Source organism: Crinia signifera, chromosome 5 (assembly GCF_055691185.1).
Source record: "Crinia signifera chromosome 5, ASM5569118v1, whole genome shotgun sequence".
NCBI lineage: Eukaryota > Metazoa > Chordata > Amphibia > Anura > Myobatrachidae > Crinia > Crinia signifera.
In genome coordinates this window covers 107,329,461-107,345,195 of record NC_139221.1, presented here as the reverse complement: position 1 = coordinate 107,345,195, position 15,735 = coordinate 107,329,461, and the positions used below count along the sequence as shown (strand labels likewise).

Sequence of the window (15,735 nt, the reverse complement as noted above, 5' to 3'; positions counted from 1 at the left end):
GCACCATAATGCCCATATGACATTGACACACATTATGCTACACATAATGCCCCTAGTACTCCTGGATATGCCAACATTTGAAGGGCTGCTTATGCATAACTCACACACAAGTTGCCAAAAGTAGTTGTTCCGCTTATACGCAGTGCTCACATCAGTTGCTGACATTAGTAGCACTGTGTTACCATATGCCCACACCATTTGCCGACATTAGTAGCACTGTGTAACCATATGCCCACACCAGTTGCCGACATTAGTAGCACTGTGTTACCATATGCCCACACCAGTTGCTGACATTAGTAGCACTGTGTAACCATATGCCCACACCAGTTGCCGACATTAGTAGCACTGTGTTACCATATGCCCACACCAGTTGCTGACATTAGTAGCACTGTGTAACCATATGCCCACACCAGTTGCCAACAGCAGTAGCACTGCCTATACACGTGCCGACACCAGTTGCTGACAGCAGTAGCACTGCCTATACACATGCCCACATCAGTTGCCGACAGTAGTAGCGCTGCCTATACACGTGCCCACACCAGTTGGCGACATTAGTAGCGCTGCCTATACATGTGCCCACACCAGTTGCCGACATTAGTAGCGCTGCCTATACATAATGCCCACATCAGTTGCCGAAAGAAGTAGCGCTGCCTATACATAACGCCCACACCAGTTGCCGACAGTAGTAGTGCTGCCTTTACATGTGCCCACACCAGTTGCCGACATTTGTAGCGTTGCCTATACATAACGCCCACACCAGTTGCCGGCAGTAGTAGCGCTGCCTATACATAATGCCCACACCAGCTGCCGACATTAGTAGCGCTGACTATACACATGCCCACAGCAGTTGCCCAGTTGCCGATATTAGTAGCACTGACTATACACATGCCCACATCAGTTGCCGACATTAGTAGCGCTGACTATAAACATGCCCACAACAGTTGCCAACAGTAGTAGCACTGCCTATACATGTGCCCACACCAGTTGCCGACATTAGCAGCGCTGCCTGTATATAATGCCAACACCAGTTGCCGACATTAGTAGCACTGTGTTACCATATGCCCACACCAGTTGCTGACATTAGTAGCACTGTGTAACCATATTCCCACACCAGTTGCCAACAGCAGTAGCACTGCCTATACACGTGCCGACACCAGTTGCCGACAGCAGTAGCACTGCCTATACACATGCCCACATCAGTTGCCGACAGAAGTAGCGCTGCCTATACACGTGCCCACACCAGTTGGCGACATTAGTAGCGCTGCCTATACATGTGCCCACACCAGTTGCCGACATTAGTAGCGCTGCCTATACATAATGCCCACATCAGTTGCCGACAGGAGTAGCGCTGCCTATACATAACGCCCACACCAGTTGCCGACAGTAGTAGTGCTGCCTTTACATGTGCCCACACCAGTTGCCGACATTTGTAGCGTTGCCTATACATAACGCCCACACCAGTTGCCGGCAGTAGTAGCGCTGCCTATACATAATGCCCACACCAGCTGCCGACATTAGTAGCGCTGACTATACACATGCCCACAGCAGTTGCCGATATTAGTAGCACTGACTATACACATGCCCACATCAGTTGCTGACATTAGTAGCGCTGACTATAAACATGCCCACAACAGTTGCCGACAGTAGTAGCACTGCCTATACATGTGCCCACACCAGTTGCCGACATTAGCAGCGCTGCCTGTATATAATGCCAACACCATTTGCCGACTGTAGTAGCGCTGCCTATACACGTTCCCACACCAGTTGCCGACATTAGTAGCGCTGCTTATGCACGTGTCCACACCAGTTGCTGACATTAGTAGCGCTGCCTATACATAATGCCCACACCAGTTGCCGACAACTGCTTTACACGTGCCCACACCAGTTGCCCACATTAGTATTGCTGCCTATACACATGCCCACACCAGTTGCCGACATTAGTAGTGCTGTCTACACACATGCTCACACCAGTTGCCAATATTAGTAGTGCTGCCTATGCATGTGCCCACACCAGTTGCCGACATTAGTAGCGCTGACTATACACGTGCCCACACCAGTTGACGACATTAGTAGTGCTGCCTATACACGTGCCCACACCAGTTGACGACATTAGTAGCGCTGACTATACACGTGCCCACACCAGTTGCCGACATTAGTAGTGCTGCCTATACACGTGCCTACACCAGTTGCCGACAGTAGTAGCACTACCTATACACATGCCCACATCAGTTTCCGACATTAGTAGCGCTGACTATACACATGCCCACACTAGTTGCCGACATTAGTAGTGCTGCCTATACACGTGCCCACACCAGTTGCCGTCAGCAGTAGCACTACCTATACACATGCCCGGATCAGTTGCCGACATAGTACACTCACACTTTAGTCTCCTGGCAGCTCATCCTCTCCTGTGTCTTCAGTCTTGCTCCCTCATAGCCCCGCCCCCTCCACCCATGTATCCCCACCCCCTCCACCCGTGTAGCCTTACCCGTTTACGTCCGTACTGCTTAGCTGACCGAATGTTTAGGAGCCTGGAGGGAGCTCTGTGCTTCCGGCGCTGCTGTGAGCCCTGCAGTGTGACAAGCGCAGCAGCAGCCAGCAGCCACAGAGACAGCAGGGGATGCAGAGCAGAGACAGCGCCTCTCCTGCCCGGCACCTACCTGCTTTGCATCCTCTAATGAGCGGGTAGGGCTGGCCCTGGTTAAAGTAATTACCTATTGCACTAATTAAATACAATTCAGTGGTAGTAAAGTAAAGGCCCCCAATTCTCCTGTGAGCCGCCCCCGGCAGCTCCCCGGGAGGCTCACATACAATTTGGCACTTGATGAGCCAGTTTTTACATGTGATAAATCGCTTGCGATTTATCACATGTAAAACAAATGGGGAGCTGCAGGGCGGTGAGGAGCAGTGGGGCGGGCAGCGGCAGTAGTTGGGGCGGGCAGCGGCAGTAGTGGGGGCGGGCAGCGGCAGTAGTGGGGGCGGGCAGCGGCAGTAGTGCCTGGCCGGCATGCTGTGATCACAAATAGCAGCGCTGCCGCTGCGGGACGGGACGCACAGTGGCGGCTATTAGATTTTCAAAATACCTTTCAAATGACCGGCCGTTCTGTGATTGGCTGAGAGAGCTCTCAGCCAATCACAGAACGGCCGGTCATTTGACAGGTATTTTGAAAATCTAATAGCCGCCACTGTGCGTCCCGTCCCGCAGCGGCAGCGCTGCTATTTGTGATCACAGCATGCCGGCCAGGTCAGCATCACTCGCCGCACCCGGCACCCGCCGGGAACTCATTTGTGAGCCGCCGCCCGCCCCCACTACTGCCGCCGCCCGTCCCCACTAATGCCGCTGCTATTTCTATCACAGCATGCCGGCCAGGTCAGTGTGTCTGCCCGCCGTGCTCCCCCGCCCCCCGGTGTCTGCATGCATGTGCCTGACAGGTGGGCAGGCATATCCATAGCATACAGGGAGGTCGGATGATCTTATGTGCTGACCGTCCGACCTCCCTGATCCGGTCCGATGCGCACGGGACCGCGCATCGGATCGGATCATATATCACACACCTGTGATTTTGGGGCGATTTCATCCGGTTATCGGCCCAAAGTGCCGAAATCGGATGAAATCGTCCCAAAATCGTATAGTGTATGGGGGCCTTAAGGCACAGTGTATGTAACTAATTAAATATTTCTATTACAGCAGGGAAGGTGACAACATTCCCTTCCCTGATTACTTTTGAAAACTTCCTCTCTTAGGAATGATATATTCGGGTTGCTTCAACCATTACAATAAGTAATTAATCAATTAAGCACTTAAATAGCTGTAACAGATTGTTTTGTAGAAGGGTCTAAATCACATTGCTTATACCCCTTTTACACCAGAAAACCCGGATCAGACAAGGCATTTGGAACACGGATCCAAGCCAGGTCGGATTTTCACCATTTACAATGCAGTGCCTACCCACAACGTAGGCTGTGTCCATGAGGTGAATGGATGCCGCACACAGGAATCCATTCACCTCCTCCCTGCCACTGCTGCTGTCTTGAAAGTACAGCAAAGAGCAGCAGAGGCTGTGTGTGTCCCCGTCCAACCTGTGGACGCTGTGGTCCGGATTGACCTTGGTAGAAGTCCCGTGTAAAGGGACACGGGGTGACCCATTTACACCTCCAATGACCCGGCTGTGACCTGGCGCTGACCCGGGTTTTTGTGGTGGTGTAAAAGGGGTATTAAATAGGTATTCAAGAGTGAGCAACAATAATTCTCTCCTGCTACTTCTTTTCAGAATGTAACATTTTCAGTGCTGCATAAAGCTATAGATGTGATACAAATAGTTATTTGTTCTAAACTGCACCAGATATTTATGTTTGCATAATGCGATTGTCTCAATTATAGACTCTGAAAATATATCAGTTTGCGGGGTTTTTCGGTGACACTCTCGGCGTCACTGTACATGTTGTATGTTTGTTGATGTGTATTTGTAGGATTATTTCTTAACCCCTTTCTTTTTTTACTCTAACTGAATTAAAAGTTAAGTTTTAATGAAAATTAACAAAGTTGTGCCCCCCAAAATAGACAGTACTTTTCTTTTCTTTTCAATTATACTATGCTTTAACCCTTTACACATAAATACATACATACATACATACATACATACATACATACATACAAAACACACTCCCAGATGGCAGCTTTAAAACAATACTGTATCTTACAGTTTCCATAGGCACAAATTCTCCTAATGCAATATATTGGTGACACTATGACATATGGATACGGGCCCTTATTCAGATCTGATCGCAGTACATATTTGTTCTCAAAATGGGCAAAGCAATGTGCAATGCATGCAGGTGGGGCAGATGTAACATGTGCAGAGAGAGTTAGATTTGGGGGAGTTATTTTGTTTCTGTGCAGGGTAAATACTGACGGCATTATTTTTACACTACCATTTAGATTTTAGTTTCAACACACCCCACCCAACTTGAACTCTCTCTGCACGTTACATCTGCCCCACCTGCAGTGCACATGTTTTTTTCCATTTTGAGAGCAAATTGGTACTGCGATCAGATCTGAATAAGGGCCACAATGTATTCCCAAGTGCACATATATCATTCAGAGAGACAAATCAATGCATTATTATATCCATTTTGGAGAATATATTGAATAACTCCATAGGACTCTCCGGTCAGTGCATTTATTAGTGCTGACAGCCGTGAGCGCAGCACTTTACGTGTGTTCCGCGTGCGTTCCGCTTTGGGATTGTTTTATGCGGATGCTCGCCATGCTTTGGACTCGGTGGCTCGCCACACTTTACAAAATCAACTCCATGCCGGCTTGGATAGTGGGGGTATGAACAGTCCGGGAGGACACGTACTGCGCCTCCTTGCAGGGCTCGCTGTGCTCGCATCGTGCATAATATGCACTTTTGCCCACATCCCCCGTTTGTGCATGAGACGCACTCGCAACCAAACCACTAACCCTGACCGTCTCCCTAAAGCAGACACGGGCAGGGATGCCGAACCTTGCCGCACAAATTACTGAGATGCACTTGCATGTGAGACGCTCATGCCATAGTGCCTCTCCACCGGTGTCCGCCAGAGCCTCTCTCTGCCGGTGTCCGGTTACCGGCGCTGTGTGAGAGGTGCTCACTAGGTTTGTCAGGGATGCCGGGGACAGAGCTGCAGCTCACGGGGACAGTATGGTGACTATGCTGCCTGACGTGAAACACTACGCTGACTACACAGGGCTGCTGTGGGGACACTACGCTGACTACGCTGGGCTGTTGTTGGCATTTGCTGACAACGTCACTTGTCCTATGCTGACAACGTAACGTAACGTGGTGCCGTGAAACTATACAAGAGTCCCTGGCAAGTACCAGAGCCAGATATGCACACAATATATGAGCCGTGGGGTACATACCAGCATTATACACATGCGCAGCAGTATACTGAGTTTTGATAAGAGATGTGCAGAAAAGGTAGCCAGGTGAGGCACTGCCTCACCTGCCATAGACTTTTTACTCCAGCGTTTTGACTATAAAAATGATTAGAATAATAAAAATAAGAATTTTTTTATAAATGATTTGTATGTTTGACATACTTTATCAATTCAAAGTGCCGGCATATGCACTAGTATGACAGGAAAGGCTGTGCCTCACCCTACCGCACGCCACTGCAGCCTCTCCTTTCATATTCCATTATACTCCAGAGTTTTCACTATAATAATTATATGAAATATATTGTACAAATAATATCTTCTGTGTATTATGCTAAGAATTTAATAATTATAGTCCAAACTCTGGAGTATACTGGAGTATGCTACTTCCGTCTCATACAGGTGCATTTTCATCTGTTTCCCATGATACTCCCTGCAATGCAATATGAGAGTACCTTGGACTGGGATAAATATACATCATAGATAGTACATATACATATACCCATTGCAAATTCTGTGTTTGCACCTGGCACTGGTATCGGGGGCCTTTCTGTCTAGCACCTGATCCTATCACTGGATACTTTCATCCACCATTCACTGCCACTGAGGGAAATGGTTGGAAAGCATAAACCTTGGAGATATAGGTAACAGACATACATATGTTATATAATGTTCATTCTCAGTGTTTATCACTTTAAAAAAAAAAAAGACTTAGGGCCAGATTCAAATCTAAAGTGACGGTAGGTTATAGGGTTATATTCAAACGATGATTTTTTTTTGCGCTTATTGCCCCCATTAAGGTAGAGTTTAGGCAGGCAAAGTGGCTAAGGGGGCGATTCTCTATCACAGAAATGTGGTAAAAAAACCCTTATCAGGTTTTTTTTTTTTTTACCAAAGTATATTTATTGAGAATTTTTTCGGTTACAAAACATAAAAAGGTAGTACTGAGTATTTGTAAGAACAATAGTACAGATAGTAATATGTCTGCTTCTAGTACATAAAATATAGAATTGAGTGGTAGGATCCATTTGAGTAAAATATAACAAACAAAACACAACAGAGCAATACATGGGTAAAATGACAAAGGGTAAACATGACACCATATTTAAGAGAGTAATATTCCAGTTATTAATTCCACATGGGATATGATAAACAGAGATACCTACAATAACCTAGTCTAATCAAGGGGGTAGTGGCCTCATTAGAGATTCATAGTAGTCAGACCACGGGAACCAATTAGTCAGGGGAGAGTTCGGGGACATAGAGTATTTGAAGCCTATGGTTTCCATTTCATAGCTACGTTGGATGGCTGTTATAACCTTGGGTAGTCTGGGGGGTCGGGTCTCTTCCAATATTGGGCGATAGCTGCTCAGGCAGCTATGAGAATATGTCTTATCGGGGTTTTTACCGCATTTCTGTATGCTGTAATGTGCCTCCGCAGTGGCAGCGCTGCGGAGGGAATCGCCAGCAAAAGCTGGCGATTCCCTGCAGAAGCCTATGGGCTTCTTACCACAGCGCTGTTTGAGGGATCCGTTACGGATCCCTCCCAGCATGCCCTGCGGCCGGCACGTCACTCTGTGCATGCGCAGATGGACTCCCGGGTCACAGACCCGGAAGTCCAGTGCTGGCACCGCATAGCAAGGGACAGCTCTTATCGCAAGAGCTGTCCCTTGCGTTAATAACAGCATATGTTACAGTATATGCCGTTATTAATAATGCGATGCCCGGAAAAGAAGGGCTGCGGATGTTACAACATCCCGCCCTAAATCCGACCAAACTAATGAGCGCGTCGAGAAATGCTCCATTTGCACGCCCAAACGGGTGACTTTTCTCAACTTTCAGCCCACCAGCCCCGGGGGTTGCAAGCTAAAATTATGTTTGCATGCTCGATGGCAGAAACATTTCAATACTACCGGCTGGCTTGCACGGCTGCCGGGACAGGTGGCAAACATTTTAATTTTATTGGGCTCAGGAAGTTAGAGACACTTTATTTTTTATAGTATAATAAAACAACTTATGTACCAACCCCAGTCACATTATGTGAGCTATAAACATTTTTTTATAGAAAGGGGGGAAAAAAAGTTATATTTTAACTTTAGATAAGTGCACCCTGACAATGGAGTTTCCTTTAGTCGTTGTACCCAGGCAGAGAACATTCTGGGGGAAATTTACTAAAGGAAATGTGTAAAAAAAAATAGGTGTATTTGTATCCAGAAATACACTTATTTTTGACATTTACTATCCCGAAAATACGGCAATTCATATTCGTTTTGATGTGCTATCAATACGAATACGAATTGCCGTATTTTTGGGATAGTAAATGTCAAAAATAAGTGTATTTCTGTATACAAATACACCTATTTTTTACAAATTTCCTTTAGTAAATTTCCCCCTCTATATCATCTAAACATTGGCAAAAGTTTGACCCTCCATTAAAATTTTAACATTACCTGTTCTCCAGATCCTCAATATCTTTAATGAAGGTCCCACCTTGGTGTTTGCATAAATTCTTACATGCTCGCAAGACATCCCCATTTTTAAATATAATAAAATTAATCCCATTTTCTTTATTCTTCAGAAAGTTGATTCCATCTTTAAGACTCGCTACTTCAGAAGGTGTGACATGTAGAAGAGTATTTGATGTCTGACCCGCACTATTAAAAATAAATAAATAGAAAATGATTACTCATTTAAAAAATGCAATAGTACAAATTATTTAATGTATATTAAAGTATTACTGAATATTGAATCCTACACAAGACTTTCAGTGTCACCGTTTACTGGCCAAGTATGATAATTCTTCACAGTCATTGTACACATGTCTGCTTAGGCTTACCAGTGAATATCTGCTTCACAGACAAACGTTACTGTACCTTACCTTGCAGAATGATATCAGATGTACTCAGCTATCAGTTTCATGGTGGATTTGTGAAGCACTGCAATGCAAATGACTTTCTCCAGTTACAAGACTCCACACTTGACTTGGTTCTTAAACCTACCCTTTCTCCTACCACTCATGTTACCTATGTAAAGCTGCATGTTTTAAGTTTACCTGAAAACAATTGTTTAACACAAGATAACACAATGGAGAAAATGTACTGATATGGGAGCTCTATTTCACATGGGATGTTGCTATGGGCAACCAATCAGAATTGAGTTCTTATTTGTTTAGCACCTTCTGAAAGATAATAGATAGTATCTGATTGGCAGACCATAGCAACATCCTATCTGACAGTACAATGGGCACCCAGTCAGAACAATGGGCACCTGAACAGTGTATGTTTTCCAGGTTTACACACTAGTAGGGAGGGAGGGGGGTATATTTTGAGTCCTAGGGTGAGATGTATCAAATGGAAAATGCGGTAAAACCCCGGTTTTACCGCATTTTCCAATGTATCAAAAATGATACCGCATTGAAGGGTATTGCCACCTTTGGGTGGCAATACCCTATAGAAGCCTATGGGGTACTTGTGAGTTATCCGGGCTGCCGATTTTTTCATCGCGCCCGAAATCGTGGGCATCGTGTCGGTCGTGGCCGTTATAAGGAGCCGCGACGCGATGCCCGCGATTTCCCATAGACAGTAATGTTAAAAGACACGATGGACCCAATTTCCGACCCGATTTCCCATAGACAGTAATGTTAAAAGACGCGATGGACCCGATTTCCCATAGACAACAATGTTAAAATAAAATGACAATGTGAAATTGGCCAATATGGGCATTTCACATTGGATATGTTTTAAAAAAAAATGTTTCATGGCCCCCCACCACCGTTAACGCCACCCCGTTATTGACGCCAACCCGAAGCGTGGCGAGCGCAGCGAGCCCGCGAGGGGCGGCAGTACGCGTCCTTCGACCTTTTCATACCCCTACTATCCACTAGGGCGTGGAGTGAGAATAGAATAGTGTGGCGAGCGCAGCGAGCCACCGAGCCCGAAGCGTGGCGAGCGCAGCGAGCCCCGCGAGGGGACGCGGACCCCTGTGAAGCCCGCAAGGGCACGCGGATACCTGTGAAGGTATCCGCTGCGCTCGCCACGCTTCGGGCTCGCCACACTATTCTATTCTCACTCCACGCCCTAGTGGATAGTAGGGGTATGAAAAGGTCGGAGGACGCGTACCGCCGCCCCTCGCGGGCTCGCCACGCTTCGGGTTGGCGTCAATAGCGGGGTGGCGTTACCGGTGGTGGGGGGCCATGAAACATTTTTTTTTAAAACATATCCAATGTGAAATGGCCATATTGGCCAATTTCACATTGTCATTTTATTTTAACATTGCTGTCTATGGGAAATCGGGTCCATCGCGTCTTTTAACATTACTGTCTATGGGAAATCGGGTCCATCGTGTCTTTTAACATAACTGTCTATGGGAAATCGTGGGCATCGCGTCGCGGCCCCTTATAACGGCCACGACCGACGCGATGCCCCCGATTTGGGCTAAATCGCGGGCATCGCGTCGGTCGGGTGTCCTTAAGTTAACTAAACTTAAGGACAAAATCGGCAGCCCGGATAACTCACAAGTACCGCCTATGGGCTTCTTTTCGCCGCCCGCCAAAGCGAACCCGCCGCCTCGCCGACCCCCCCCCTCTGGCTTACCTTCCTGAAGGGTCCTCCTGGACCCCGGTAGGTAAGCCCTGCCTCCCCCTAGGGAAGCAGCCGGACATCCTTCCGGCTGCAGGGGGGAGGAGGAAGCGCCGGGGACAGCATGCATAGCTGTCCCCGGCGTGAGGGGAGAGCGTGGCGGCAGGGAGGTGACGGAGACCCCCGCACACCGGTGTACAGGTATCGTGGGGGGGCTCCGTCACCGCACTGCGATGCCAGCCGCATATGTTAGTACATATGCGGCAGCATCACGGCGGGGGGGCGGCGAAGGGCGGCGATGTATTTTAATACATCCCGCCCCTAGAAAGAGATTAGCTGAAGTAGCTGCCCTGAGCAACCAATCAGCTTCTACAGTATATGTAATTTCAAAGATGATAGAAACGGATTGGTTGCTTTCGGAAACTTTTCCACTTTATCTCTCTCAGGGGATTGATAAATCTCCCCTAGAATCAGGTGAGTAATCAGGGTTACCACAACCATTTTAGTTGGTGAGGTAAGATATAATTTCATATATAATGGGTCAAACTTCCCTTATTGTTCTGGGGTTACCACAGAAACGAAAAGATGTTTGCAGCTTCTGGATAGATATTGGTATAAGGCAGTGGTTCCCAAACTGGGGTGCCTCGGAACCCTTGCAGGGGTGCCTCGGATTGGTGGTCCAGGATCAACCCAAATTAATTATTGTCAAAGTAATAGGTGTTTGTGGCTGCCAATCATAACATATGTGTACAAACAGAAGGAAATCCTGTCCCTCATTACATAAAACTAAACATGTTATATAAATAAAATTTATTTAATTTCTCCATAATAAACTTTTGGTGTAAGTGTGCTGTCGATAAAATTCTGATATTATCGGGTGACATAATTCTAAAAAAATTTGGGAACCCCTGGTATAAGGAACTGTGGCAGCGTAATTACCGGATGTGTTGGAACTGTCTAACAAAGAACAGTTTAAACAGGTTCTATTTGCATAGCCCGGGCAACCTGCAACAGGATTTAGGGCCAGATGCACTAAGCTTTAAAAGTGATAAAATGGAGTGTAACAATCAACCAATCATCTCCTACCTGTCATTTTTCAAACACAGTCTGTGACATGGCAGGTAGGAGGTGATTGGCTGGCTGTTTATCACTCTCCATTTCAGTAGCGCACGCAGGGGGGGTTTCTGAGTACCCAGAAACCCCCCCAGGAGTCTAAGGGACCTAGGCTGAAAGCTTAGGGTCCCCTCTTTCCATGGGTACAAGAATTTTTAAAATTGGCCCATGGGAACCGGAGATATCTGACTTCAAAGCAGTGGTCCCCATCCAAGCCTGATAATTGCTCTTCCCAGTCAGATATTTCAGGTTCTGTCTGACTTAGAGTTTTTCTGAGGTTATACCCCAAAATCTGGGACTCTCCCCCTTTAAGGGACACTAGAAGCTGGTCTCTACTGTGCCCAGAACCAGAGATATCAGCCTTCCAGCAGCTGGTTACTGCTCCAGCTCCACACACCTGGTATGTAGTATTATATACTCGTGGGCAGATTGCTCTGCCTTCTGAACTCTGATCCCCTAGTCCCCAATACCATTTGGTAGGTGGGATTCTCTTGTTTTTAATTCCAAAAGCTAAGAAATCTGGTTTTGGGAACTGGAGATATCTGCAGTCAAGCAAGCTGTCCTCCCACCAGAAAATTATGAATAATAAGCCCACTCCACTATACACCCCTCCTCTGCGTATTAAACATCCTCTACCACCCTGGAAGTTATGTATCAGGGCCCCTTCATTCAGCCCAATGCCCCCTTCTCCCACCCAATCTCCCACCATCTGTGCAGTAAAGGGGTAATTAGTGAAAATTACTGATCCAGGCCCTACATGCTGAGCGGTTGATATAATACCCCGTACCACCCGCGGGACAACAAAGCTTCCCCCACCGATACCGCTGGTGGATCGGTAGGTGCCCCAATACATTGCTATGCCCAGGGGTCTACACTGCTGTTGATGCCCTCTATGTGTGTGTGTGTGTGTGTATGATGCCCTCTATGTGTGTGTGTATGTATGTATATTATTATTATTATTATTTATATACATTTGGTCTATCTTTAATACTTTAACTGACCCGGCATATACTGGGTCACCTAAGTGTCCATCTCCGTGCTTTGCTCCGCCTCTCTGGAAACCCCCTTTTGAAAATCCTGCGTTTGCCCCTGCATTTTAACACTTTTGAAGCTTAGTGCATCTGGCCAGTAGTCTGGTATACATGTATCCCATAGCCATCACCACAGATCTTTTTTTATCATATAATAACTACAGTATTATGCTATGCAAAACCTATTTATTTATTTATTACATGATAAGTATAGCAAACAGCACACAAAAAAAATCTGTGGTGACAGCTGTGGGATATACCTATATACCGTATGTATATATACCGGACTAGGGCCCTTATTCTGATCTGTGCGGCCAGGACCATACGGATCGCCACCTCCGTCCGTACGCGGATATGTGGCGGTCCGCATGAAAGTGGACGGGGATACGCCTCCTCCATCTTGGGAGCAGCCCCTGCATTCGATGGTCGCCGAACATCGAATGCAGGGCCGCACGCTCCACCAGCGCCCGCCACCCTAGACCACACGGACACTTGTCCGTATGAAATCATGTATGGGGGCGGGCAGCTGACATCCGGCGATGTCAGATGCCCGCCCCCTACACATGCGTCACGGCTTCATTACCATGCATACGCCCTGTGTTTGCATGGGAACGCCCATGAAACACGGGGCGTATGCATAGGGTAATGAGGCTAAGTAGCCCTTCACGCCCCTCTCCGCCCCCTGTGCGGCGTCTAAAGAATAGGTACGGCGAAACCGCCTGCACATGCGCAGAGTGACCTCTGCACATGCGCAGTCGGAAACCATCGGCGGTCCGACCGCATGCGGAAAAATCCGCACCGATCAGAATAAGGGCCTAGATCCTGTTGCAGGTTGCCACCCCGATTTTTAAGATATAACTTAATCTTGGTGCCCCCAAATCACCAGTCGAACCCCCCACCAACCCCATTCAGGCACCTATGCAAGAAATTAGACACACACTCTCCCTTGTCACCCCCACCATCTGAAAAGGGGACATTGCATAAGGAAAAGCGAGTGTGACCTTGCATGGACCCCCATTTTTGACACTCAGGGGATGTGCCTATGTATTGTGGCAGTAACTTAATGCACCCAAGTGTGTATCTACATTCACACCATTCATTTTCTATGGACACATGCCAGTGAACGCACAAATCAGTGACTTGCTTATAATCCACCACAGTCAATCAGAAGGTTGACGATTCATCCACAAAAAAAATCACCAGACTAATTTAGGAGATTAAAATTGTGATAAATATGTTTGATTAGAACATGTGAAAGCTCCCACAGCATTGATATTAGGCGCTATACGGTTCTTATAACGTAAACTCTTATGAACATAATGAATAATACTGTAAAGCAAAGTTGAGAAGTCCTAATATGCACTATTCTATATATTAATCACATTGTACTTATTGTACCCTAAACCCATAAAGAAATGTATGCAAACTATAAACAGTTAACATTTAAGTGGAATGACCCAACCTATTGTATTGTATGTTCGAATTATGAGGTAAAAGTTCGGTACTTGTTTCCTAGCACGGTGCCCAATTTTTTCATCTTATGGCATCTTATGCCATCGCATCGCATTGCATGCCATATAGCCGCATACGATGCATGTGATACGATTTTTTTATTGTATACAATGTTAAAAGCAGCCCTTTCTTTTGTATAAGCACCTACGTTGGTGTGGAGTTGATTTTAGATAGTGTGGCGAGTGCAGCGAGCCACCGAGCCTGAAGCGTGGCGAGTGCAGCGAGCCACCGAGCCCGAAGCGTGGCGAGTGCAGCGAGGGGACGCGTATTAATTTACATGTATTCCGCGGCCGCTCGCCACGCTTCGGCCTCGGTGGCTCGCTGCGCTCACCACACTATATGAAATCAACTCCACGCCGACGTGGATAGTGGGGGTATGAAAAGGTCGGAGGACGCGTACCACTGCCCCTCGCGGGCTCACTGCGCTTGCCACTCTTCCGGCTGGCATTGATAGTGGGGGGGCATTTAACATTGTAAGGACCCATCTGGGTGGTTGTACAATAAAAATTGGATACCATCGCACTGTATGCCATTGTATGGCATTCAATGCCATACAATTTTTTATTGTACAACATCGCGCAGCATCGCATCGCATACCATATTTAGTCTTATGCTATACAATGCGATGGGCGCCATTTAGATTTCAGTTTCAGCACACGACACCCAAATGTAACGCTCTTTGCACAGGTTACATCTGCTCCACCTGCAGTGCACATGGTTTTGCCCATTTTCCGAACAATTTTGTACTGAGCTCAGATCTGAATAGGGCCCTAAATTTGTTTGTAATCTTTAACAGAATATTTGGTTACGTTTGTACATGTTCTCATTAACACATCTACCAGCAGTCTTGATTATGCTTCCTTTTGGAATCATGCATCTGTGTTTTTTTTTATTTAATTTTCATCATGCCTTTAACATGATTTACCTATTGTGCACATGTTTTATTTAAATGGAAAAGGTGCATAATGAATGTGGTTGCCACTAGCAACAGTGCACACTTTTTCTTCGGTGTGATTTGTCAAATATAATTACTTGGAAAACATTTGTTTGTGTAGGCTTCAAATATTAGTTACTGTTTTTGGTTTTATTTGTAATGTTGGTCATGTTTATGACACATAATTGTGATTTATTATCTGCTTAACTCACAACAATCATGGTGGTTTATATGGTGTTGTTGCCTTCACAATGGAGGGACATTTTTTTACAAACAATGTACATATCTTGTATGGTAATTCCATTTCACATACGTACATACTTCTTAGATTGTGATATTGTTTTTTGGTTTGGTCTCACAGCAGCTCATGCCAGAGCAAGCCTACCCGCTGGGCCGCAAGCCACCAGTCACCTGCAACACCCCCCCCCCACAACTGCTGCCAGTGCACAGCTCCCCTGTGCGACCTGTGCGCCCAGTCCGACCTGCAGAGGTTTCACGCCCCTCGGCCACAGTGTCCCGGCCCCCACGTGACAGTGATGTATTGGAGAAGGAACATGGTAATTGCTCTTCTTACATTTGTTGACAAATGTTCTCTCTCTCTCTCTAAATATGTGTAGTTTTGGACATATGTTGAAAGTTAACATGGGA

General features: G+C 46.5%; 1 protein-coding gene across 1 annotated transcript in view; it reads right to left on the bottom strand.

Moving 5' to 3' along the window:
* LOC146080472 (cytidine monophosphate-N-acetylneuraminic acid hydroxylase-like) overlaps positions 1 to 15,735 on the bottom strand; it is a 199,462-nt gene that overhangs the window by 160,984 nt on the left and 22,743 nt on the right. The window contains exon 2 of the mRNA XM_083187813.1: positions 8,371 to 8,574. The gene's annotated coding sequence lies outside the window, so the exon portion shown is untranslated. The remainder of the gene's footprint in view (positions 1 to 8,370; positions 8,575 to 15,735) is intronic.